Source organism: Malurus melanocephalus, unplaced genomic scaffold, assembly GCF_030028575.1.
Source record: "Malurus melanocephalus ecotype Western Australia unplaced genomic scaffold, MMel_1.1 scaffold_239, whole genome shotgun sequence".
NCBI classification, from domain to species: Eukaryota; Metazoa; Chordata; class Aves; order Passeriformes; family Maluridae; genus Malurus; species Malurus melanocephalus.
In genome coordinates this window covers 871,934-897,447 of record NW_026623471.1, presented here as the reverse complement: position 1 = coordinate 897,447, position 25,514 = coordinate 871,934, and the positions used below count along the sequence as shown (strand labels likewise).

The following is a 25,514-nucleotide window of genomic DNA, read 5'->3' as shown; positions in this document are numbered from 1 at the left end:
TTGAAGAAAAAAAAAATAAACTCCTTCAGAGAGTGATTAATACAATTTTCAGCTTTTATCTAAGCATCAACTCAAAGTATTTCCTTCTTTTCTAATTAAAATAGGGATTTGAGTGCCAGAACAATGATCTCTAGTCAAAGACTCTCGCAGACGGAGGGATCACACCAACTCATTTCCTACTGGAACAATAAAATCAAACCAAGGTTTGGGAGACCRGCATTTGTTGCTATTATTCGAGCTGGCACCATGCACGCTCTGCAGTGCTTTGATGTGGCTGCCTTAGGCAGCTCATAACAGGAGTAATAATATTGTAAAATATAAACAATCCCAGTTAGCAGTTTGGGAGAGGATAAAAAAACACAAAAAACCCAACCCAGAGCCCCTGCTTTTGGATACTGCCTTTCTTGTTTGCAGGGCCTGCTAAAATCAACCCCAAATTTTAACAGTGCTAAGACCATGTTCCTGAATGTGTTGAAAGGGGAGATGGGTGCCAGCACARAGACTCCCCTGAGCCAGGATGAACAATGCAGTCATATCCCAGAGTTACCCCAAGTGTCCCCCCGACTGACAGTGAAACAGGGGCTACAAAACCTGTAAATTGCCAATGGAAGTGATAATTGGGAAAATAAATTCAAGTGCTGAAAAAACACTGCTCACATTCAATTGCACCCCTGACACATAGGAGTACATAATTTTTTAAATCACTAACTGCTTTTCAAGTGCTCATTGCAATGAAAGTGAAAAAAAGTGGGCACTGGAARAAGCCACAGTCATGGCAGCTAAACCCACACATCTCATGCTGTGTGACCAGGCAGGAATCCATCCTTTCAAAGGGGTGGAAAACAGAACAGACAGGCTGACCACTCAGGAGCAACACTGTTTTTCTGATTCTGTACCAGGTCTCTTTTCCCTCCTCCCATCTTCTCACCTCTCTTTCCACTGCCATCTTCTTGAAGAAGATCCAAYGCCCCTTGAAATCAGCAGGCTTTCAAATCCTGCTTTTAATGGCCTTCGGTCAGACTCAGCAATCTTAAGGCTCTGACACTATGTGCAAACCCCACCCAGTGAGGAATTTCCATCATGACACGTGATGTGCATGGGAAAGCATGGCCAGCAATGCTTGGAGACAGGGACTGCCATGGTGCAGTTGAACCAAGAGGCTAAACAGAATGACCAAAATCACAGAAATCCCAGTTTAATGAGGGAAGACAGCCCAGCCTTGAGATAGGAGTGCAAACTGACTTTGGTTTAATAACTGCAGTTCTGCAGGGGACCAAAAAAAGGCAACACATGCCAAAAAATTAGAATAAAATTAATGGTATTAATGCTAAGAAGGACAGGGCTCCAAGTGAATCCAAAACGGTTATTGTTGCTCTGCTATCAGTTGCTGTGCTAAAAGCCTTTATATTTTAGAGCCTGAAGCCAAGCTCACCAGCTTTAAGATTCATTAGATAAAAAGAAACAGAAAAACAGACAGATTCAAGGACATAACCAAACATATCTATTTACAGGTCTAATCCTTAAGGCACTGGCTGTTCCACTCAGTCTGTACATGGACGATGGTATTGATGGTGGCGCTGCTCCAACTCCCTTATGAAAATACATTCAGATGGAGACATAAACAGTGAGTTGTATTTTCTAGAAGTAAACTTAAAGCTATCAAAACCAGACAGTATTCTTCACTTCCTTTATCACATTATTTCCAGATAGATGCAATGTATAATATGAAATGCTGGTCATAGACTATGCAGCCTCCAAATCATAAAATGAAGACAGGTTTTAAGTAAGTCTATTCAGCAGCTTAAGAGATTACAAGCATTAAAGAAGAGTGTTTTAGTCAAAAAAAATTAAAAATATGTTTGCTCCTTAGCATTTATCCGGTAATTTAAAAAAGAGTTAACAAGAGGAATGTCAAGAGAAAAATATCTAAACACTGTCATAAGCATTGGCCAATTTTGGAAGAAAAATACCTCAATTCAAACAGTTTTAACTGTTATTCTTTTATAATTTTTAACTTTTTTTGCGAAGACAGAAGGTACTATCACTGCCAGGGAAAAATACCACTTCCAGATTAAACAGCAAAATCTACCAAGACCTCCTCTGTAAAACTCTGAGGGTAAAAAGTCCTACGTAAGTACATAGTGAATGCAGCAGTTAAGTTCCTTTAAGTTGGATGGAAAACTGCCTCTAATTGCACTTAGAGAAAACACAGCAATGTGTCTATCAGGAAGTCTTCTAGACAGACAACCCACAATTTATTTGTGTTTTGGATTTATTTTAAGATGCTTAGTTCCAAGTAAAATCACCTTAAAAGGGAGCTCATATGCTAATCTCTGTCCATTATTGCCAAGTTCGAGTGTTCAGACATCAGCAGTGAAATGCCACTGGCTCCTAAAACAGAGTCTGCATCTAGGCAGAAGTACCAGGGCTCCCTGGGTTGTTTTATAAATGGTATCTCAGTGCTCTTCATGTACCTTGACAGCTGTGAACTTCTAGAGTTCAAAATACTAATGTTTACAACCAGACTAGCTAGTAACTAGTTTCTTTATAAACATGGMGAACTGATACTCAAATGAGCATATGACTCCAGTTTTTGGCAGCCCAAGATGGTCAATAAAATCCCAGAGGCTGTAAACACTGTCCAGAGTGTCAGCAAACCCTGAACCAAGAGCAACAGTTGATCTACCATTTTACAAGGTCCTCGTCCATCAGTGTTTTTCCAGGCAGCTACYAACAGCATCTCTTGAACATTACAGSCTATGCACAAAATGAATAAGATTAATAAAACAGCTGTTRATKGCATTCAGGARCAATATGGTAATAAGATAACAACAAAATGYCTTAGCTTCATTTGCACACTTAGCAAAGTGTGCTCAGCACAATGAGTTTCTCTCATGCAAAGTTTACACATAAAGGCAATTGAGACCTTACAGAGCACTCTCAGCTTCACTGTTTCACCCACTCTTCATCCCTCAGAGGCCACAACCTACTCCCAGGCCATCCACCCTTTCCTCCTGACATGCAGTGACAAAGGGTCCGAAAACAATCAAACTAATTTCCACAGAGATGAGGCAAGCAGCACAATTAAACACTTCTTTTTTTTTTTCCCTGCAAAGCATTGTCTTTTAATGCTTCAGTGTTTTAAGCACAGAACTGTCTCTGCCTGCAAAAGAAAACAGTCCTAGCCTGACTTCAGGCCTGCACAAGGATACAACCCCATTCCCCATTTCCCAAAACCAGCCATCAGCCTCCCACCCTATGAAAATTTGCAGACATTATCCTCCCTCCCCCATCATTGCTGTGTGCAACCCAACAATCTCCCAAGCAAAATTACTCTTGGAGGGCAAACACATCCTTMTGAAAGGCCCTTCCACGTGTCTCCTGTCATCAGAATGATAAATCCACATGCCCTGGTGACTGATAGTTGGTGGCTGTTCTGCCATGGGACATGGGATCCCATAAAGGAGTTCAGGCTATTCAGGCTCTCGACAATCAATTCCTAGCAGCATACCACAGCAAGTTGCCATGATAACATCACTAACATCCCTTTTGCCTTCATGTCAAGACAGGACAGACACTTTCTCCCTGCAGTATCTCCCAGAATGTTTCAAGGGACAAATCACACTTAAGGAGATCCCCAGCAGGACTAGAACACCACTTCATCCAGTTCTATATCAACACAGGGACAAGAACACAAMTGTGAAAGAGTTAATCCTCCCAATAAGGTATTTTTCGTTATTTTACCTTCACTTAAGTGAAGTTAAAGAATGTAATTCTGCAGCACAGGCACATCCTAACCCAGGTCCACAAGGCTAAAGCTTTTTTATCTTCAAATAATCCATCCCACAAAATTTGTTTTACCACACACTTACAATTAAGGTGATTTGTTTGAGYTTAGGTTTTGTTTTTTTGTTTGTTTGTTCTTGACAAGAAAAATACAAAATTGTAAAGCTGAATGTTTAGGAAGTCATTTATATGAAACAAAGTATCTCACACTGTTGTAATTTTCTTGCTGATACTCACATGAGTAACTCACAGTACGTTTGTCAAACATTGCCCTTTACATTAAGGCTTTGGCAAGTATGATGAAGTACGAGCGCAGGCTCTATAAAATCATATTTTCAACGTGAATTTACCTTTATAGCACTTAATTATAGAGGACAGCAACAGTAGGACATTTGATGCTTTTTTAAATTGCCAAATTGTAGGAAAAAAAACATTATTTTGAACATCTGAGGACAAAGATATAAACATTAGCCCCTTTGATACAGATAGGAGGAGGCTTGTACCTACTGAGTTCCCATTCAATGAGAAAACATGTAAAATGAAGCAAGTAGCTCATTTTCTCAAGAAAAGAAAGATAACACTGTTCCCAAGCTCAGTACCACTGATTAGCAGAACATACCCTCATTTAGTGCTATGGTATAGCCCAGACATACATAGGCCCTAAGTTCCATAATTAGTGTCCTCAGTTACAAGGATAGAGTATTACATTCATGTCAGCAAGGMGGGGAGAAGGAGAGGGGTGGGGGAAGATACTGTTCCCTATAAAAGAAGCCACTGTGTTTCACCRGCTCTCTGCAGACGGGTTCTGTAGGTGGCCATTTAAACAACAAAGGAAGTTCAAGGGTTCAAAACAGATTTCTGCCTCTTAACACACAGAAATCTGCATTTTTAAACTCAGTCTCCCTGCTGTGCAATTATGTATGAATTTAAGACTAGTCGTTTTCTTACAAGAGGCTGTGCTGTGCAAGTGGGAGACAAAATCAGGTCACCCAATCACAAGGAGTAAATTTCCCCCCACCAGCCACTGCACTCCTGCGAGAGACAAAGAGGGAAAGGCAGATTTTGTTACCTGCTCAGACTAGTCCAATTTCTAATCACATCCTTTGAAATTTTGAATACCTCTTCCATTTCCCTTCAGACCTCGGGACTAACATGGGAACCTAATTAAAGTGTTAATTAGTGCTGTGTAAAGATCAACACTCGTTAAGTTTTGATGGAAAGAAATGACCAGCCAAGACTGCTGCTGTAAAATACACATCCCCTGTTTAAAACAAGGCACCTGTCCTCTCTGAGACTCCTGTGTCTATTCCAATCTCATTCTCTTCCTCTTACTTGCCTTTGAACACTTCATTTGAAGTGGCTTCTCTCCTCAGAGACATTTTATGTATTCACTTAGTGTGTTCACAGTGCTCCACATGCACTGAAGGTCATGGCCTTCCGGARTGAAAAGCCTAGAGAAGAACAGATTAGCCCCAATTGCTGTGCTTCACCCCATTCCTCACCTTAGAACTTCTCAAACTGTCAGCAGAAATTCCTCCAATTTCACAGGAGCTTTGCACTGGCAAAAGAAGCCATAGCAAAGCCTGACCCATGAAGAAGCCTCCCTCACCCTCCTCCCCCATGATTAATGTTCACACATAAAGAGCATGAATATTTTACAACTCTCCAGAGGAAAAAAATACCCAACAAAACATAAACAATCAAACAAACAAACAAACCAACCACGCTTTCCTGGTGTTGGACTAGAATTCAGTATTAGTGAACATCCCTAAGACTAAATTTCTATTGCCCAAACCAGCTGATTTCTTGTATGCTTTCACAGAGAAACCAGTAATCAGGGCTAAGACTTTTTCCAAAAAGATGTGCAAAGGAAGTTCATCAAGCCCAAACCATATGACTATGTTTGTCTGTTTTGTTCCCAAACACACCTTCTGCATGATCATGAGTGCACAGAGGTGTTTGGRAGAGCCAAGCAGGGAAGAAATTACCTCCCTGAATACCTTGGAGGAGATTACYCTTAAACCATCCAGCAACAATTGCTTCTACAGGAAAGACGTGACCCAGGTCCATCGGCTTCATTTATACACAGCAGTTCTGCTCTGCAAACAGCTCTGTTACACAGCACAAATGCAGGGTGTGCTGCACTGTCTCACATCACTTGGCTGTTCCAGGACTCCCAAACAGTATCTTATTTCCCTCAGGAGCAGACATTCTTTAGTTTCTGTATTAAAAAATGAGTACTATCAGGCATTTCTATTTATTAGGTATTTAAAAAAATATTTTGTTGACCGAGTGTCAACAGTAACTATATCTTGTTATTCAAAGCTTATTTGAAAAAGAAATTGATGCTGTACACTAGAGAYTACAAAGTTAATTCTGTTTAGTTTCAACACAGGCAATATACTGCACTAGATCAAAAAGGAAAAACAAWACAGAAAATGCTCTGATTCTCCAAYATAACCAACAGTTCCAGCCCTGGCCCAGTGTAGTTCAGYGCTGAAGAGCTGTGGATTAATTTGTGGTTAGTGAGTCAAGAAAGAAAATCAGTCACTGCATCACAGTAGACCCTTTAACTGTAAGTAAGAAAAAAMCTGGGCTTTGCCCTTTCTTTCCCTATACAACAAACTACAAACAGCAGCAAAGAATATTGAAAAGGAAGCTAAAATGTGTGAATAAATCTAATAATTGAAGATATTACAATTTAAATATATGGATGGATAGACATTTAACYTGCATGTAAGTATTTGTGGATGTTAGAATGTACAGATAAGGTTGCCATGCTTGAACTGCATTAAAGATCACAGTGGGACAAGCTGCATGCTCTCCTTTGCAGGGGTCACAAGACTACATTTTTTGAGAGCAAGGGAAGTGAAGGGAAGAAGAACTTTGATAATAATATTTTTTTCAGCCTGATTTACTTTTCTGTCTGAAAGAGGCACCAGTGCATGGTTTACTGAAAACAACCTTTTTTGTCTATAGTTTTCATCCTAATTCATGGAGCGAATTTTATTCTGCCTGCACGGGCAAGGTATCATAGATCATGTTCAGAGCGAAGAGAGACCTCGGAGACCAGATGAGCTAAAACTAAACATTTGTGTGTCACTTGTACTGAAGTGTTCTTCTGAAATGGGAATGAATTTCAACAGAACAAGCCTRACTTGCTTCTTCAGCAAATGTCCCTCCAACACTGGTTGAGGGACAACTTCTCTTGAAAACCTTCATCCTCCAAGCACTTAGAAAGCCTCMTTTTTCTTTGAATGCATTTCAAGGTCTCCTCCCCTCCTCAAAGTGCACTGGGTGGCTTTTCCATCAGCCCATTTTTGTAAGAAAGTGAAGGTTACTCAACCATATCCATCTTTCCCACTGGGATATGTCCTGCTCTTGCTGGTCTCCCCAGCAGTGACAGGGCCTCACAGGTCAGATGCAGGCATGGCACAAAGGAGGGAACTGAAAAATTAAGTTGTGCTAAAGCTGTACTAATTTTGGGGTTGCATCAAAACCTTCATCTGTAGACAGAGCTGGCAACATCTGCCTGTGTGTACCAATGCTGTGCTGGAGCCAACACTGCAAGAGCCAGAGGCAGGGACAGCCTGGAGGATAAGGAAAGCTTCAGCTGTGCCACAGGCAGCTCAAGGGAGGAAATGGTAAATCCAGGTGAGAAGCTGGACACTGCCAAGTCCAGGACCCACTCAAAGCTGTTTCATGTGAGGCATGTAAGTGCAAAAAGATTAGATGGAAAAACAAAAAGCAAGCCCAGCATTAAGAGTTCAGATGATAAATCCTTCCAGATGGGACCCACACATCACTGTTCTTCTGTCCGATCTCGTGTTACAAAGGGCTGAAGCCACAAAACTGCTCTCAGATCACACACATCTATAGATCCTCTTTGAATTCAATTTCAGCAGGTATTAAAGCTCTTGTTAGCATTTTCATCCCRTTCTGGAATTTGTCTATCATTTTTATCTTTTGATTTAGAAATGTTAATAAAGATTGATGGTCGCCCTRAGGAAAAACAGGTGAGGAGATAGCACAAGTCGGATTATATCATCCCAATAAATCTTATTTTCAAAACAAACACAGCTTTCTCTTTTTGCAAAATACTGCTCTTTAAAGACTATACTTTGTTTTTTAATAAAGRAAAAACTCTTTCAACTATGTTAATGATTAGCAAATGATTATGGCAGCTCACCAAGATGCTTAAGCCTGTAGCTTTAGTCACTTATCAGATTAATACACATAAATGAAGGATTCTGTGTTCTTCACTCACAATGTCATCGGGTTTAGTGAGGGAAGGCTACAGCACTGAGCCTGGAAAAATGGGGAGGAGGGAGAGASAAACTGAGGAGAAAGGAGCTCCCAGAACACACTCATAAGGATACTGCTGTTYGCAGCCTCCTTCGAGTTGTGAATGATACTGAGAAATAAAAGAGCTCCAGAAGCAGCTTATAAAAATAATTAGTGGCATGAAAAGATCTACAGATGGAAAGACACTGGAGAGGTCTAATGTATTTAATTTAGATATAAGGGCACAAGRAAGAGGTACACAAAGGAATGAATAGCACAGAGAGAGAATTCTGGGATTCTTTAATTATCCGCCTTTGTAATGCAAGAACAAGTGGGTATTCAGAGAAATTAAACTAATTCCAGAGAGTTCCCAGGCAATATACAGGTAACCAGCAGAGCTGCTGGCTACATTTCATCACTGAGGCCAAGAATTTAGGAAGAATTAAAAAAAAAAACAACCCCCCACACACCCAGCTCAGTTAATAGTAGCATGTGCAATGACAACACACAGAGTGAGCAAACATCACACAAGAAGCTCATGCTTCAAAGGACCTGTCAAAGCCAAGCCTTCCTTCTCCAGGATAAAGCTTCATGTGTGGGCAGCTGTTACTACTTTTTACTACAGTACTTCTTACACTTTGCTTGAACCATCTGGTACCAGACATGATTTTCTGATCAAAACTGTTTTTCTGAGTATTTGAGGATTGCCATTAGGCTCATGGTAGAAAGGATATTCTTTTCCTCTCCTGAGCCCTCTCTCTGTGCCACCCAGCCTGAAGCAGCCCATGCCTGGGATGGGAGGGACCCTGCGCTGCTCCCTCCACTGCTACAGCAGGAACATTACCACTGCCATGTGTTTRTTTCCATGGCCCTGCAACACCTCCACAGAAGCTCTTCATGYCCTCTCCAGCAGCAGCAAGGCTCARTATAAYATCCCAAACCGGCTGTCATCCTCGGGTATTTTCCCRACTACTGAAGGGGATGTGCATGGACACCACTCCATAGCTTTTCCTATCAGCTGATAAAAAGAGGGATGCTAATGTAAGTCTCCTGCCCCTTGACGTAGCTATGGAGTGCTCCTTAAGCTGTGGAAGCAGTTAAAAATGAGTCTGTGTGCACCCAGGACCAGCAGACTGGGCTCATCGTCACAGCGGGAAAGAAAACCAGGTTTTCTCCAGGGAAACGGGCAGAGGAGTCAATCCTGCACCACATCAGTACCTGAGGGGCATGGGACAGAAAGGGCACCCTCGGTACACCTCAGGCCATAAGCATGGGACAACTTGTGCCTCCAGAGGGCAGAGAAACGTCAATGGAAACGATCCAGCTTGCTCCGACTGCTCCGTATGCCGATCTTTTTACTGAGCTCCCTCGGAGAGAAAGGGAAAGGGAAAAAAAAAACCAAAAAAAAACCCCCACAGGCCAACAAACCCAAGCCGAAGTGATTCATGAGGGYGGGAAGCTTTGTGTGCCTGAATAATAAACCAACGGCCGGCCCCGGCACAGCCCCGCGTCCCCTCGCAATCGCATCCGCCCGCGCTTTGTGCCCTCAGCTGAGCRCTTCATCTGTCTCGGCACAACGCCGTAATGATGGCAAGGGTTAAATACCACTTACACGGAGGTACAAAAGGCCAGGATAATTTTATATGAGGCCAGACAGCTGGTTTGTATAATTCCAGTTTTCACAGAGCGTTTTCTTTTCAGTGCGTCCCCTTAAAAAAGCTTTTCCTCGTGAGTTAATTCTCTCACTGGAGAATGCCAGTGCAGCTCCAATTATCTCTGAGATAATCCAAAGCTAAATTCGCTGTCAAACTTAGACCTGGGATAAGGCTTCAAGAGAAAAACTCTTACAAAAGTTCTCACCGTGAAATCATTTAAAGACAAGGTAGAGAGTTTGTTTCGTGTCTGTCCTGTTGTGGGTTGTTTTTTTTTTTGGTTTTTTTCCCCCCCCAAAAACCTCGCCACTCTCCGTTTCTAGGATTTTCCAGATAAGAACATCTGTTTTTAAATAATCTCAGTGCTGCTTTGGAGTTTCYACAGCTTACAATGACACAATCAGCTGCTTTTTATTAACTTATTTGTTTGKGCAACAGCATTGGTGAATGTTCATCCATTCATTGCTGCACATCAGGCAACTGGGGCAGATCCAGTAGCAGGAGTGCTCAGCGCTTGCCAATTCTGGTACATCAGCACTAACTAGTAGCTGAATCATGCTTGCCTTGCCTGAGCAGGCACTCACTGAAGACAAACACATACACAGTTGCTTACAGAATCCTCTTTTCTCCACSTTTTAACAGCTGAAAAGTGAACTAAAAGCATAAGGCAGCAGCAAGGCATTCAAGGTGCAGCTGAATCCTCCTTCCCCTTACTGCCTGTTTCCAAGACTCTTTCAAATCACGAAATAAATGCCCTCTTCCAGGGATACCCCTGCAACAAGGAAGGAGCTAATCCATGAGAACTCCAATCCATGAGAACTCCTTTACACTATCACATACAGCTTTGCAAGGCTTTGAAATACCATCCTAGAAGCTCTTGGAATTTCTCACCRTGTGAGCAAGCAGTCTCTGACTGCCAAAGAGCTGAGGGGAGGGCRCAGAGCAAAGCAGTCTCCCAGTTTGATAACATGCTGTATGACCTTCACCTTAGCCCACTACCTGAAACCTCTGGCACATGACTTTCCTGCCAAGAATGGATRGAGGATACTGGGCATCACTCTGCAGTTCACAGGAGCAGGAGCAGTAGGAGCAATAGTGAGACTCAGAGRTGCAGAGAGTGCCACAGCAGCCCTCTGGGACCAAAAATGAACTTCAACAATGTCACTTCAACAAAGTGCGTGTTATCACAAAAGGGAGAAAGCCCCTTTACTGCACTCWGCCTGACTGAGAGGCTCTCTTCCCTGCAAGTCTTCCTAAAGGCTCAGAGCAGTGGAATTGATGCCTGTCCTTTCAGAGGGTCAATGAAAAAGCATGGTCCTTGAAGCTTTTAATCATGGCACCTCAAGCTCTTAAATGCTTCAAAGACTGCAGTACAGAGGGGCAGACAGAAGAACCAGAAAATCCCATCGAGTCCYGTCTGATTTCTGCAACTATAAATATTCTCTAACTACCCCTTCGACAGCACTATTCTAGCTGATCTGATTCTGACTTTTTGCAACGAGTGGAAGTGGACAAGCTGCTTGGCAGCTGTGAAGATGCTGTGTGTGATGGAGAGAGGGGGTGTTTCACTGAAAGGCAAGTCTCAATTTGTCCTACAGTGCTCAATGATCTTRCAAGAACAGATTGTGAGCAGTTTTGAAATGTTTTGACCAAAGCACTATTGCCGTCCCTGCTGGAAACAAAAGCACCTTGTAATCATGCCATAAACCAAGAAGTTTTATAACAAGCCCTCTCCTCWACCAAACTGCCACTGTAAATCGAAGAATGGAGATCTCCACCTCCACTGAAATGAAYAAAGCTGTAGATCTGGGTTTAAAAGGTAAGGGGGATCTGATTACACTTTAAAAGCCACCTGCAGATCTTGAGTAAACTACTATTTAATTGAATCACTCTTCTGAAATTTCCTTTAAARAAAAAGAAAGATACTGACTCATTATGGTCTCTTTGATCCTTTCCACCACAAGCAGCTATATGAAGAAAGTAATTTTCCTTCCATGGGTCCTTCCCTATTTGCTTCCCGAAGTGTCAGCCTSCTCCAGGAGACAGTCCCTGCTTGTGCCTTAACACTGCTTATCCTGCCCATCACCTCTGTTAAAGATGCAGCAGTTCTGATCAAACCATTAATGAGACAAGTCTTCTGCCATGGGTGGGTAAAKCAAAATTATTTCTGATGTCTACCCAGGCACAGCAAAGAACAACACATCAGGACACTGCTTGTGACTTTCCCAGCCTCTACCAGCATTTTGGGAAAGGGCTGACTCCTAACACATCCTGCTCTGTCCACATCCCCTCAGGAACACCAGTTAATCTTCATACTACCCAAAATCCTTTTATGCTGAAACATCTCTTTCTTGAGAAACTTCATACTTAAATGATAATTTAAATATTCTTCTTCATGCGCATGATACCTACACTCCCTCTATGCTTGTGAACTATGGAGGAAAAGGAAATAGTCATTTAATAATACACGAAGGTGATGGTAACAAAAAGCAAAACTACATAACATTAGATTTACTATATTAAGCTTTTAATACTGCAGGAGATTAACAGTGACAGATTCTCTTGTAGACTGGCAAAAGCTATTGCAATTCTTGCAACTTTCACATTAATCACATTTAAACATGCTGCTAACAGATGGGCATCACAGAGCGCTAGGTCTCTCACAAGCCAGCACTAACAAAAAGCATGTCTAGGAGATCTCGTGGCTTCTRCAGTTCAGAGGGATTGTATATCCAGGCACCTTGTTATTGTTTTTGTTGTATATTATCTAGGATTATTAGAAAAGCTCAAGTTAAATAGATGACAGACTTCAGCATACGTGAGCGGGAATGGAAAGGGAGGGGGGCAGTAAGAGTCAAAACAAGACCACCCACACAAAGTTCCTCTAAGCCCACATTTCACATGCATGATCATGATTTTTCCACTACACAGGGAAAACATTAGGTTCTGCACTTAACTTTTACTCTGACACTACTACCTGCACAAACCTTTCCCCAAAGCMCAGACACAAGCTCCAGCTGTGACAAATGAGCTGCCAGGCTCAAACCTGGCTGGACAGAGAATGACAGTCCATCCTCCCTCCTGCTTCATTAGTGCAGATGTCAAGCTCAGGTGGCCCTTTTTTGAAGCTGGGAGAGCACCTGAAGAAAACCCAGATAGAACATAAATGTTTAATAAACTTCCCAGCACCGTTTTTTAATTAAACCAAGTCCCAAGGTAAAACCTCATCTTTACATGACTGTAATTAACCAGGACACGCTGTCTGTAATGTAAGAAAGCTCAATCTCCTCTATAAGCCAGGCCTCAAAAGAAAGACTGGCAATTGCAAACTCAGCCCAACCTAAGGTTAGTCCTGCAGATCTCTGTAACAAGGACTCCTGCTTGCTGAAGTGAGACTGGAGAATCCCACCTGGGGCTACCGCCTTCTTACAGCACCTGAAAGCATTTGCCCATGAAGGACAGAAGCACTCCCAATTCGGAGGGGTGTCAGCCTTGCAAACTGCCTGTCATTTACAAACAGCTCTGTGTAACGTGTATCTATCACCCCACAGCCCAACTCTCCCTCACTGCTTGTGTGGTTACACCTCTGAGAGGAAGGATGAGCTGCCACTCTGCCACAGATCTGGGAACAGAGTGCCACGGAGCCTGTGGCAGTGCCTGCTTTGCACTGTGACATTCACAGAACTCRAGGGACTCATGCAAACTAGAACTTTCTCTGCTCAAGAGTGAAAGACAGGCTCACCTTTGAACAGGATGGATGGCTCAAAGTTTAGAGTGCTAAAACTTGACCCTAAGTTCCCATGAAAAGTCAGTGGACAAATACAGGTCTCCTAAGCATTGGTATCTTAGACTCTGGATCCTCCTCTTCAGTTCCAGCATGCAAAACTAAACATTCTCAGCTCACTCAGGAGGAGTTCAGCACCTGAATGGGTCTGATTCTGCTCTACACACCTACCAGCCATGGACAGATAGCAGCTGAGTTGCCCTAAAAGCCACCTGCTATGTTTCCTCATAAACCACATTCCAGTGTCCATGATGTGTTTCACCAGGACCACACCAGCATGGGGTTTCCAGRGAGCAGGATTCACATGATCTCACCACTGACCACCATGACTCCAAAACATAGCAGAAAAAATGCCATAGAGGTATGAAAGGAAAATTCAGGTGAGTTTCCACAAGCTCTACAAAGTCATAAAAGGTTACTGTAGTGCTATCAGGGCACTAAGTAGTAAAGAGAACTCTGTATCACATCGATGAAAATAATATTATTATATAATTTAACATACTCATACCCAAGGAATATGGTCCGAAAGAAAAAACAAGAATTACTTTGACACTGGAGATCTAACCTGGACAAAGAAATACTGTAGTATCAGCCAAAGTTTGTCTCAGTCAGCTCCAGCCTTCAATACTAGAGCACTTAATTATGCTATCCAGCATTTAGCTCTAGGGCTCGTCCATCTGGCTCATGCCATGAGAATCAAGAAGCTACAGAAGAGCAGACTGCAGCAAACAAGGTCAGTACGTGCCAACTTCTGTAGAGACATATTTAACAAGCCCAAGGCTGGACTGTCTCAAAAGGGAGCAAAGGCATGGGAGACATCTCTTTGCAAAAATAAATAGAACACATTCCTTCAGTGCCTCTGCAAATGACACTGCACACTTGCATCACTTTACCTCTCACTTACCCATCTGTTTTCCTGGAAGATTTAATTTCATTATCTCGGCTTTTCTACATTTTTATTTTATTTTTGAACCCTTGCTGTAATATAGCAGGGGGAATTTATTCAAAAGCTAAGTCTTTACTCTTGCAAATATGCAAGTACCAAATAGCAGAATTCCCACATCCCTAAGCAAGATGTGCCTCACTTCTGATCAYCCATTTCATTCAGTAGAAGAGTTCACATAAATAACATCACAACTTCTGAGCCCAAACTGATCTTCCATTGTGAGAGGGAGAGGGAGAGGAAGGGAAGGGAGTGAACTCAACCATTAGACGTTTTTGGATGAAGATACAAAGTCAAAACAAGGAAAAAACAAGATACATCAATTACCTTTAATTTTTACCTCTGTAATGAGAGCTGTAGTACTAAATATTTTGTTTGACCAGCTTGCTGCTAATGTGGCTCTAAATCGCTTCTYTCATTTATCAAGCTTTTCTAATTTCAGTGACCAATATTATCTTGTCAAATCTTTCCACTGTTCTTCTTCCTTTATCCAGATATGCATTTCTGTGTGTATATATAGATATATGTGCATGTGWATGTACAAAGGTGTTCCTTCTATAGTGCAATACAGAACTTAGAGGAAGAACGTTTTCTTGGTTTTCTTCCACTTTGAGGAAAACCTCTTCTATTTCAAATGTAATTTAAAAAGGTCTCCACAAAAATGAGCACACTTACTTATTTTATGGTGACAGAACTTTTTAGTCTCACAGTCCAAGATGCTGCTAATCAAGACAGATCTAAAGCCAAACAGGATTCAGAAAGGAAAGAAATAATCAGCCTGAGCTGTGATATTTTGCAGTTCCCTCTTATTTTCTTTAACTAATTGCCATTCTACTGGGTGCTTAGGAACAAGCAGATAAATGAAAAATACTTTTAATCGACACTAATAATTTGTGTTAAGTTCCACTTGGACAATTTCATAAATGAATAGTCACATTACAGTCGCTAAATGTAGCTGTAACCCATTCACTCACTTACAGACACAGCACTTCTTAAATACAGGTGCTTATTTCCATAGCACACCTGTAGGCAGATGATTTTATTGTTGGATCTGAGARAGAATTACATTCTAAATTTTGCCTGTATTGACAGAGATCCCTAAAAACATTTACAGCACAAACTGGGTAAATACCCTGGGTCATACTTCAATCTGGGCACTGATTCACATGAGCTAACAGTGAGAGAGAATTAATTATAAACCTTAAGGTGAGGCTCCTGGTCTCCCTAAGGAGGGTTTTGTCCAGAGCACAGCTTTTCCAACCTCTGTATCAAGCCTGTGGCAGCTGTAACACAGGCCTAAAAAATATTACTGAATTCATGAAGTAGTGATACTTATTTTATACTATTAGCAGAGTAACGATTGCCACAAAACACACTTCAGCTAGAGTGCAATTTGAAAAAAAAACAGTGCTTTTAATGTGCCAGGCACAATGAGTGCATTTACAACATCTATTAAAAGCAGGTTATGTTTGGGGGAGGGGGATAATTACATCTTAGCAGGTTAACRGTAGTTTATTAACTGAACAAGACAGCATTACATTAAATATAATCAATGGAGAATAAACCACAGCAGTAAAAATTAATACTGTTCATTCCGACCATGAAGGGAGTGAGCGGGGGTTGTCTTTGCTATTAAGACAGGACTAAAAGTATAGCCCCTGTGAAACCACCAGGAGAAGAGGAGTAAAGGACAGGATGGACCAAAATGAAAGCCATTCAAGGCATAAATTTCATTAAAAAATATTGAAATTGAAAAGAAATAATCAGTAATTCTAGAGGGGAAAGAGGAATATGAACAACGAGTTTTGCAAGCAGTGRAACTAATGAAGCCTGGTTTTCTTCAGCTTTTATGTCATGCAAAGACTGACTTTCACATTGAAGTAAATGTGAGCTCCAACTGGAGCACTTTTTTTTTATTAGGTTGGAACATTTATATGGGATTCTTTCCCCAGTGGATTTTCTAGTTTCTAATAAAGAACAAGCCCTTCCTCCAAATGCAGTAGAAATAATGTGTCCTCCCCTTTACCTGCCAGCCTCTTTTATGATTTCTACATTTTGACAATGTAGTTGAAATTGTAGCTGAGTAGCAAATATAAAATTTCTGAATGGATGGTGTGAGATACCCAGGCACACCGACCCTCTTCCCTACAAACGCATGCTATTCCTTACTACTTGTTTTGATAGGAAACCAGGCTAAAAACGGTGCTGCCAGGATAATCCAACTTATGGGGAAAATTTGTCTTTGGCATGCTAACCATGTGTGAGACTTCAGGAGACTTTCTGAGAGACCAAGACCTCAGGTTCCTGCAGTAATACTTGTGGCACACAGGAAGGGGAGATCTCAGTGTGCTGAGGTAGGAGACTCTGGGATGGTTTGAAGTGCTGGGGAACAGGAAGGCCAGGGGAGCTGTTTAGCACAGGCTGAAGCAGCAGAACCTGCGTTGTGCAGCCAGAAGGGGCTTTGGATAAGTACGAGGAAGTCATCCCCACAAAAAAACCAAGGGATAAAAAAAAAGCTTGCATTCAAAATTTAGGCTGTGTAGAGCTATGAAGCTTTCAGGGTTAAGGCTGCACATATGAAAGGCAGTGGTCAATCCATGATATATGGTTTCTCTTTTTAGAAATTAATATTTTAGAAATTAATACATCTCTTGACTCTCCTCTCCTGTACACAAAATTTCACCAAAAATCACTTCACCAAAGAAAAGACCATGCCTATGACAAGAACTGGCTCTCTTTTTCCTACAAATAAATAGATTTACAGGGAGAAAAAATGGAGCTGTGTAGTATCCGTTCTTTGGACCCACTCTGATTTGCATGGTAAGCATTAAATAATAATTAATCTCTTGTTTCACTTAAAATTAAATTGTCCCTTATCATATCTCACTAARTACTGGATGCAGTGAAGCATGTATGCCATCTTTAAAAAGTTTGCCTCTGAGCATCACACTGAGTTACTGCTGCCTATCTTGAATKTCATCATGCGGATGATCTGATTTCAGCACTCATGGACAGTCATAGGCATCTGAAGAGAACAATACCCAATAATGCCTTTTTTGGGGAAGGAAAAAAAAAATCAGGCAAAAATGAGCATGCACAGAGAGCCCAGTTTTGCCTATAAAGCAATCCAAAGCCACTGGAAACACTGGAATTTGTCAATGCACCTTGCATATTCGGCTCCTAAAAATAACCCAGCTCACCCTCTTTCCAGGTCAACTTAAAAGTATGTTCAGACATTGCCAAAACAACAAAAAAACACTTTGAGAAGGCAGGGGGGAAGCTGCAGAGGCCTGAGGACTCTGCATATTTATAGCACAAACACACCGCCCCATGCTCATTCCCCTTAATCACACACACACACTCGCAAGGCGTCTCCTCCAAAGTTTCTCAGAGACTCGGTCTGAGTGGCTGTAGTTCAAAGTTCAACTGCCTTGGCAGCTGAAAAGAAAGAGAAAACCATGGTGGCTTTGTAAGAATTACAGTGATCCTATTAAAGAAAATATGTCACTCTCTGATGGGACTTTACATAGCAGTGCCACACAGCACTCATTGAATTGAGCAGCATTTCAAGCACACAGCTCCTGGTGTAATAAGGCTACAGGCTTAATTAGGTTCCTATCAGTATTGCTTTCTTCCTTGCCTTCAGCCAAGAAGGTATAAGAAAAGATTGTCCAATACAGATAGTGCAACTTCAAGTCTCAAGTTAAGAACACAGTGGGTGTATATCTACTATAAAATCTACCCTAAAAACATGCCAGTTGTTAAACTAAGCAGTGCATTAGAAGCAGTTAGATATAATGAGAATGTAAATGGAAAGTATTCTAGGGAGATATTTCAGCTAAAAACAGCATACACTGTATGCTATCTTTTATTTTAATCATGCTCTAAGCCCTGCCTTTTTGAACTTTTTATAAATTCTGCTATCTCCCTTTGCAGTTACTTACATATTGGTATATAAATTCAAAGACGAGAAGCAATTAGGAGTGAAGCGAAGACTCCCTCTCTTGATGCTAATACATCAAAGGAAGCGAAAAAAACCTTCCCCCCATATACACTGGGTAACACAGAGAGTTTCTGCTCTTCACAGCCTAATAGCTCAAGTAGTTCCAGTCGAGAGTCTGATGTCAGCCTCCGATTACATGGAGATGCGAGCGATTGGAAAGAGCAGCCTTTGAGAAATCCCAGCTCTGACTCGGGAGACCACACAACCCTGCAACAATGCTTTTAAAACACACATGTGTATTACTCATATCAGCTGGTGCTCTTTTTTCCCCACTTTGGACATCGTAACATTGCTATTAAGAGTTCCCTGGAGGTCTCTGCTTGATTTAGGTAGAATATGTGTGAAGGAAATGTGTCAGATTAGGAGCTGTTTTAAACAGCCATTGCTGCCCTGCACCCGATCTCCTTTGCTTTTGAGTTTGGAGASAGGAAGAGCCAGGTGCTGCCTTCAAACAGACACACCTGAGAAGTCTGCTCTTGCCTGCATGCAGAAGGAGAGGCTGGGACCAGATCATGGCACAGAGCAGGAAGGGCTGGCTCCCATTCTTTTTCTGCACCTTKGCAAGTCTCTGCCAGACCAGCCTAATCTGATCCTTGAAACCAAAGCCTCAGAACAGGTAAACCTAYGTAAGAAATGCCAACAAAACCTGATTCTGCTGATCCACAACAACAGCTGAGTGGCACCCTTAAACTGGGTATTTATATTTCCTTCCTGCACGTCCTTCCCTCAGTCCAAGGACATTTGAGAACTGTGCAAGAATTTTTTGGAAACAGTCCATGCCCTTCATCTTTCATAAAGGAAAACGAACGTCTCTAATGCATCAGAATCAACAGGTGAATGACCTCCCCATGCCMTCAGTACGTTATCAGAGACCGTTTATTTCTTCATCACCGTATCTCACTGTAGCAGCACGGAAACTAACCACAAGCAGGAATGACTCAATGGATTTCACTGGAAACATTACGTTTCTCTATGAACACACACATTAAGGCTTTTTAATAGAAGGATGGAGTTTTAAAGTGGCTGTAGGAAGCATTTATGTTAAACCACTAAATCCACAGTAAGTCTATGTCTCTTACAGGTCAGGTTCTATCCCCTCTGAAGTTTTGCTCCTGTGCAAAGGAGACCTCATTGGGCTTAAAGGAGCTAAAACATTTCCAGTAAAATTTCTAGTAAACCCATTGGAGTCTCTTGCTTGGCTCTTCAGCAYGAGCCAGAAAGAAGTTCCACTAACTATTAAGATATTATACAGCTGTGTAGCTGCAGTGAGGTGGAAATCAAGCACTGAATGTTTTTGATATCATGCTTTTTAACTGGCAGCTTCTCCATCTAGAAATAAAATCCCCAAATATTCAAAAGTAGTATATTTGTTTAAGTGYCATTTGTGGAATGACAAGCAAGGAGCTATAGAACAAAGGTTTTCTGAGCTACACCAGTGAAAAGACCAAGTAAATGACATTCAGCAAAACTCTAGAAGATTTACACCTGTATRACAGGGAACAGCTTCAGAGGTAAACCACTGCTGTCTGCTCTTCATCTGTTACCAGGCTGGGTCAGATAAAATCTAGTGAGCCTACCTGAGCACTGAGCTCYCAGAGCTTTTCACTGAGCACCTCACTGGCCTTGGCAGGGCAAAGGATTTTACACTATGCTTTTATCTGCAAAGAGACCAGAGTCTGCATTCCACAAGCTAGCTTGACTGAAGGTGACAACCCCAGCTTCCAAAAAGTTATACCCCAGCCAAAGCCACCTGACAAATTCCATCCCATTTTCTTCTTCCAGGTGCTAAATGCATGAGCAAAAAAATGCCTCAAGCCAAGCCTCTGAATGGTTGTGTTCCTGTGTTAAAGGTCTTCTATCACTGTTCTGTAAACAAAGATAAGGCATTTTCTGCTAAATGACAGTACTCTAGCTAATGGTGCTCTAGCGACTGTTAMGGTAAAGTGGGGATGGGATCTGTAATGGAGCAGGTTTTTCTTCCTCTGTGCCTTTGTTGTTCTGACARCAGTAAAGGTAGGAAGGAGAGAAGGAGAGCCCGCGCTTTGGCCTCCTGCTCCTTTCCACTCTGCTAAGRTGCCATCAATCCTCTGCATTTAAAAGAAACCAAGCACTGAGGAAATTCTTCAACTTTCCCACACCCACAATTTGGGTTATTTGTATTCATGGGCAATCTACAGGCAACTGCACCAGAGAGGTGAGTTCTYGAACACAAATGAGTACAGAGTGACCAGCACAACACCAAGAAACCAAACCTGGCAAGTAAAACCAAAAGCCTTTCTCCTTTTGCAAYAGGACAAGTGAAGAGATTGTGTCATTCCATTCAGGCAGGTAAAGGACACAAAGCTGAAGGTGATGGATTACTACATCCAGTGTACAGCTGCTTTTCTTCAGAGGTTTTATTMTGCACCCAACAGGACTTGCCAATTAATATAATTTCAGTGTACAAAGGCAGCTCTGATTACATCCTCTTGCTTCACGTCCTCCAGGTTACGTTAGTGTGTAATTAGTGTGCAAATTAGTGTGTAACCTCTATAAATGCAAYTACCCTCACACTTAGATAGGCTCGTTAACTGTAAAAAAAACTCTGATACAGAGTTGAGGTAAGCTAGGAATCTCTTCCGGTTCATCTCCAGCAGTATCTGAGATACTTTTGCATAAATGTATCCAACCCATGGAGACCTACAGCTGTGCCTCAGTACCACAGAAAATCCATACAACGAAAATTGCACTTTTAATCTCATGGATCTGGAGATAAAGTGCAATGCTTATCTTACCAACTTGGACTTCTTTTTTTCTTTCAAGATGGCATCTACTATAAGATCTTACATACCTCCCTGAAGATCTCTCCAGGGAGGGTCACCAACCCCTAGCCTGGGATGGCCATATGACACAACTSAATTCTCAACTGGAAGCACAAAAGTTTCTTGATTCCATTTCAATAGCAATTGAGACTTCAGCACATTAAATAAGGAGGAGGAGATGCATTATGTGATGAGGTTTGGACCCAATATATGTTTTTTTTAAAAATGGTAGGATTGTGGCAGGAAACACGAGAAAACCTTGTAATGGATTAAACATTTCCCTGCAGTGCTCAAAACCCAAAGAGAAGAGCATTTTATCAGTGTGGTTAAAAGCCACACTAACAAAAACCCCAAACCAAACAAAATCAAAACAAAACCACCCAAAAAGCACAACAAAAGAGACTAAAAGCAGGAGTGAAACTAGCCAGGCTGTTCTCAGTAACCAACTTCAATCAAACAGAATAAATTAATGCAGAGCCTAAAATTATAAAGAATCAGTTCAGAGCTGTCTTTTTTATCTCAATACTGACATTTCAGGAAAGAAGAAAATCCTATAGGGGAGCTCAGAGTAAAGATCCAGGAGCCTCTGAAGAGCAGAGTAACACGGGAGATTCCCACACTTCTAAGCGGCTGCATCCCTAACTGTCAGCACACAGCAAAGTCAGGARTGGAAAAGTGGAGCAATGAAGATACAGCAGGCAACTGCTGGAAACAACACAGCTTTTGCAAAGATTGGCTACTGGTAACACATTAATGCTTTCGAAAAAAAAGCCTGGAATGTGTGGAATTCTCTGGGATGMCAGGGTGCAAAAAAGATCTCATTAGCTAGGGCTTTCAAAATCTGCTGCCYGGTTGTTGCCGATTATTCAGAAAGCAAGATGGCTTACATCATCAGTTTCTGTGAAGTACAATATTCCAYTTAAACTGCCAGATCTCTAGTCCTCTAGACGAGAAATCATCTTTCCAAACAACCACAGAGGCACTGAGTCCCAAGTCTACACACCAGTCCAGCACTTCTCCTACATTTCTGTATTACCAAGATAATCAAGCATCTAATAATAAAACTGGGCAGTAYCACACTGCTCAGTTCTCTTGCTGGCAACAAGGAAACTCTAAGCAACAGCCACACTGACAACAATCATGTTATTCCCACATGGTTCTGCTTTAGAAGCAGACCCTGGAGCTGCTGATGATGAAAAGCAGTAAAGTACCTGGAGTAGCAGAAGGGCAAAGTAGTTAGCTCAAGGAACTGAGGAGGAAAACATTTCTCACCCTTGTTTCTCTTCTCTGCCAATCAGAGGATGGGAAATGATTCATATTTGCGAGATGCTGGCTTAAAAGAGGCTTAAAAGAAAGATGAAAGGACAAGCAGCATCTGGGGAGGCAGAGGCGAGAGACCTTGAGTTTTTGAAGATGACCTGCTTGTGACTGCCCAGAATCAGTCCTTTATTGTGCCTAACAAGGCTTTCCAATCACGCTGAACAGTGACAAATACAAAGGGCAACACATAGGTAAATGCCTTTACCAGTAGCTTAGCAGAGGAGTTTAAGTATTTTTCTTAAAGCCAAGTATACACATACTCGCAAATCTTCACCATTGCAACAGCAACAGAGCTGAGAATGTTAAGTCCTCATGAAAATGACAGCAGTGATAAGCATTACAGGGAAAATGACAGTTTTAATTCATTTTAATTCTTTGTTAATATTCCCTGAATCGAACATAGATRTTTTAGTATAGTAATACATAATTTTCAATATAAAATACATTTTTCTGCCAAATGGTGTTATATGCTATTTTCAAGAGAACCCCTTTCCCGCTCCCCTTTCTTTGGTATCATCTCTGCAATTGCCAAGGAATGGCAATCTGGGCAAGGAATACCCCTCTAACCACTGGCTCCAATAGCTCTTGAGATGGCATTAGCCCATCATTTCTTTTTCCTCATGCAGTCTGTGCATTTGCAGGGGAATCTCAGAATCCAGCTGGCTTATGAGACATGGAGAAAAAGGCCTTCCACTGTCAGAGCTCAGTATCTAGGGCATGTCCAGTAGCATTATTTTCAAATCACTGTGCTGCACATGAAGTTGGAACACGAAGAACGTCTCACTGTGGCAAGATAGCCTAGTAGTTTTAAAATGAATACTTGAAAAATGTGTGKCTGGGCTGCACTGTCCTGGTGCTAACATCCCAGCACACAGTGTCTTGGTCAATGCACCAAGAAGCCTCCAAACTCATGATGTGCAATAAATTCAGTGTAGCCATTGAATGTCATGCCATGGGTGGGGTGGCTGTCACCAACTTGCTCCTTGTGGTTGTAAATCCAAACCTCCAGCCAGTTCTGAATTACTCTTAGATGTGTCATTTGGGCTGGACAGCCAAAAGACAGTCCTGAGGCCATCCCATTATTTCCATGTTTGCCACAGGAGACAGACGTCAGCATGCCTTGATGTGATGCTGGCTAGGTCCTGGGCAGATCTGTGACCATCTGCAACTGCTCTCTTGGTTTCAAGAAAACAACTGGGTGTAGTAACTTGAGCGTAATACTTGCAGGAGTGAATTATGTAGGCACTTCATGCATAAAACAAACATTAGCATAGTCTTGCTGAATGTAATAATGAAGGAGGAGGCRTCAGCCCAGAGAGGAGAAAGCACACTGTCATTATACACTCACTACAGGGAATATGGGCAGTTTAATCTGTCCCTTGGGARCAGCGAGCGGTCTGGAGGCCAAGGGGAGGTATTGCTCTGGGTGTGTACGGATTTTGGGGGAATGCGAGAAGGTGATGTGTAGAGCGGTGCTGTTCAGCTCCAGGTCTCAGATGAGATGTTCAGATGTAGCATTGTGTAAATGCAGCTCTGCTGATCCAGCAYTGGAGGAGGAACAAAAGCAGCCAGAGCAGGCAGAGAAGTTGACTGTTCATGTACGTTGGATTGGTATTGAGCCTTTCACCTTTAAGAAACGTGGTACGGCGCTGCATGGAGACARGTGATGAGGACAGGGAGATGTGCTTCGAGCAGCTGCACGGCTGCAGGCAAGACACACCTGCAGGAGGATGGGTGGTGGCAAAGCCCAGCACTGTGGAGCATCCCTTGGCTGACCAGACCTAGGGACACCTGCAGCTCCATCAGTGACACTGTGCTGTGTACAAGGGGAAGGAGGAACAGCTGGCAAACACAGGGAAGATCGTGACCAAAATTTTTTCCTCCTCTCTTAGAGAAGGAATTAAAAGGAAAGAGAACACACACAAAAAAAATTGGATTCTGCATTTATCATCACAGGGATAAAGCCAGACTCTCTAATTAAGTAGATGACATAACTGTGCTGTAATATCAAGATTTTGCTCTGTGATTTGCAAACAATCTGCACTTGCACAATCCAGAAAGAAAAAAGCTGTACAGATTAAAACAGCTAAGCTCTGCTCTCACTTACATTAGTATATACCCACAGTTACTCAGCTCAAAAGACCTACAGATGAGAATGTGATACGAGGAGTTTCATTTCCTCAGACAGTTCCCCCACTAGCTCAGCCAAGTCTGCTTCTCCCTGCAGTTTCCAATCACAGCCCAGCACTCTGCTCTGATTACACACTCATCCTGAAACCACAGAAAGCCTCCCTCGGTCTCATCTACGGTTGATGTATATTAATACATCACCAGCAAACTCACTCCACAGCTGCTGAGTACGTAGCTTAAATACCATTGAATACTTAAGGCTTGATTCTGTTAATCAGGACTGCTTCATTGATCCTAGGAGAGTTGCATGTATTCCATAAGGCTCCAAAGCRAAGGAAATTCAGAGCACATTTTTTTAAATGTCACATTCATTAAAAACACGTAGTAAAAGGCATGGTCCTGTTTACCCTGATGTAAACTCCCTCTGTGAAGGTACTCAGGATTAAGAGGGGTACAGAAGAAGGCAAAGACCGAGCCAAATTCTCCTCTCAAGCCACTGCTTTACCTAAGAGGTACTAAGAGGCCAGAACCAATACCAATCTCTGCTACTCCAGACTTCCAGTCCATAGCCCTATCTATCAAAAAGATTCATATGCACAAGTACTCGGGAAGCGTATGCACCAGTGAGAGTACGAAATCATTACAGTGCCGTGAACACGAGCCATATTCAGCAGAAATCAGCAGCTGTTAGGACTACWGAGCTTGTCACTTCTTTTATAGTTTGGGTGGAGAAGAAACAGGATTCAAGCACGGCTCATAACACAAGTCCCATATCGCCTTGATCTTTATCCTCCTCCGCCCCCCTCTCCCC

At 42.0% G+C, this 25,514-nt stretch overlaps 1 protein-coding gene across 1 annotated transcript in view; it reads right to left on the bottom strand.

The window, feature by feature from the left end:
• NHS (NHS actin remodeling regulator) overlaps positions 1 to 25,514 on the bottom strand; it is a 245,270-nt gene that overhangs the window by 218,382 nt on the left and 1,374 nt on the right. The window lies entirely within an intron of this gene.